Source organism: Tachysurus fulvidraco, chromosome 17 (assembly GCF_022655615.1).
Source record: "Tachysurus fulvidraco isolate hzauxx_2018 chromosome 17, HZAU_PFXX_2.0, whole genome shotgun sequence".
NCBI lineage: Eukaryota > Metazoa > Chordata > Actinopteri > Siluriformes > Bagridae > Tachysurus > Tachysurus fulvidraco.
Genome location: NC_062534.1, coordinates 25154318 through 25156817, shown reverse-complemented (window position 1 = coordinate 25156817; position 2500 = coordinate 25154318). Strand labels below are relative to the sequence as shown.

Genomic DNA, 2500 nt, shown 5'->3' with positions numbered 1-2500 from the left:
CCCAGCCTCTCAGTGTCCCTATCCCCAACTCTCAGTGACCCTGACTCTCAGTGTCCCCACCTCTCAGTGTCCCTATCCCAGCCTCTCAGTGTCCCTATCCCAGCCTCTCAGTGTCCCCACCTGTCAGTGTCCCTATCCCAGCCTCTCAGTGTCCCTATCCCCAACTCTCAGTGACCCTGACTCTCAGTGTCCCCACCTCTCAGTGTCCCTATCCCAGCCTCTCAGTGTCCCTATCCCAGCCTCTCAGTGTCCCCACCTCTCAGTGTCCCTATCCCAGCCTCTCAGTGTCCCTATCCCCAACTCTCAGTGACCCTGACTCTCAGTGTCCCTTCCTTTCAGTGTCCCCACCTCTCAGTGTCCCTTCTCCTCAGTGTCCCCACCTCACAGTGTCCCCTCCTCTCATTGTCCCTGCCTCTCAGTGTCCATGTCCACTGTCAATGAAATTGCAAACTAAAAAGGACTTTTTTTAATGAACAATCCTTTATCCTACTTTGACATTAAGCTTTAGGCAATTAGCCCCACGGAGGTAACAATCGGTTCTGAAGAAGGCGGGGCTAATTATTGAGAAGGCAATGACCAAATATTAGATGAGCTCAGAACTGAAAGTTTTCTTTCCCTTCTTTTGTCTGGGTTTCGTCCGAGTGCAATAATCAGATTAATCCGTCGGAGTGCTATCGAGTGGAGCGTAACCTTGAGCGAATAGCATGAATCAGCAAAACGAGAGAAAGAGAGAGAGAGAGAGAGAGAGAGAGAGAGAGAGAGAGATTAAGATGATGTATTTTGTCATTAGAATAAAGCTCCAGCAGTTGAAGCTCGACCTCCAGAAGTTCTGCTACAAGCGCCGGATGAAAATAACGGCTTTATTCCAGGCAGATCGTCTCGTCCTGGTGTCTGATTTACTTCTGATCTGATCTCACACTTGTCTCATCGTCCTGCGCTAAACAACCGTCTCCTCCTTACAGACGATTCTACAGTAAAATACCATTTCATAAGTGACATACGAGTTAAAACTCAGTCGCTCAGTCGACTTCAACCCAAACCTTTAAAGTTTGCTGTTTTTTTTTTTTTCCTTTTAAATTAAGTATTAAAATATCAGTAAAAAGGCTAACAGTTTTAGCTGTGCGACGTTTGCTATTCGGATATTACAGAATAAAATAAAGATAAATAAAAAGCATGAAATTAAATTAAACCCTGATGAAATTTTACAATTTTGGTGTTTTTTTTAATTTGCAAATAGAAAAAAAAAAGTCAAAAAAAAAAAAAGATTTCTGAAGTAAAAATGTAGTGATTTTGTCGTCAGCGTAATGAATTACGACGAGCATCAATCTGAATCGAAGCTGAAATCAGAGTTTGTGTTTAATTCATACATGAAATCCAACAAAATCACATTGTTTACTAAAAATTTTAGTTTATGAAATTTGTATGCGATCGAGCGGCTATAAATATCGTCGCTAAAAATCATCTCTTGTATAAGTCGTGGTTACGTGTCGATGCTAATACACCAGCATGCTAATGCTAACTCTGAAACATGAATATGTGAGTAGTGAAGTCGTTAAATTTTCGGTTAGCCTAAGACTCGTGCCCTAGCTACCTATTAGCTATTCACTTTGCTAATGAAGTGAATGTGGATAAAAATATCTTGCTAGCTAGCGAGAAAGCGTCGAAAACCTCATCACTTTTAATCCCGGAAACATCTCTCTAACGATCTAAAAGATCTTCTCTTTCGTAGCTAGCTGCTAACTCCTGACTGATGAAACTATGAGGACAATATCACACACACAAAAAAAATATTATCAGACATTTCTAGATGCTAATTTATTACTTACGGCGTATTAGCGATCAGTCGCTTTACGTTTTATAAACGTTCGTCTTTATTTCGAACCTTTTATATCCGCTCTTTGAGATTAGCTAATATCTAATTAGATAAGAATTAGATTTTGTATCGTCTGGTAGATCCGAATCTTCCGTTAACACGCTAACGAACGGTGTGATCACGTGCTAACGCTAATTCTCTGGCATGACGGACAGGTGAGGCGTGGCGATGAATGAAAGATGGAGGAAGTTTTTTAGGATCTTATGTAAGTCCTAGAGTAAAAATCATCTTCCTTCCTAGAGCGTCTATCGCACGGGAACGATCGTATTTCACGTGTGACGTTTTCTGCCGCGAAACTCACGTCTACAAGGAGAACGAGATGAAGTTCAATCAATTTAAACAGAAATAAAATGAACATATCAAAATATTTATAGAATTCACTCACTGTAACGGCACATCGAGAAACTAAAGAGGTCTAAATAGCAAAAAAATGAAATAAGTTACCATACAGACACAAGAATTTACATTATATACATTCAGCTTCGATTAAATAAACTCCTTCGCTTCGATCCCGTCGAGCCGCTAAGTTCGGAGATCGAGATCGGAAAAAAAAAGCTCCGGCTTTCAGGAAGGAAAAAGCCACGCTGGGGATCTTCTCTACAGTCACGCAGAAGATCCAGGTTCCTG

The 2500-nt window shown here is 41.1% G+C and overlaps 1 protein-coding gene across 1 annotated transcript in view; it reads right to left on the bottom strand.

The window, feature by feature from the left end:
• Positions 1–1338: 1338 nt before the first annotated feature.
• ntrk3a (neurotrophic tyrosine kinase, receptor, type 3a) overlaps positions 1339–2500 on the bottom strand; it is a 189499-nt gene continuing 188337 nt past the window's right edge. Inside the window, exon 18 of the mRNA XM_047802191.1 lies at positions 1339–2500. This exon is cut by the window's right edge and continues 646 nt beyond it. The gene's annotated coding sequence lies outside the window, so the exon portion shown is untranslated.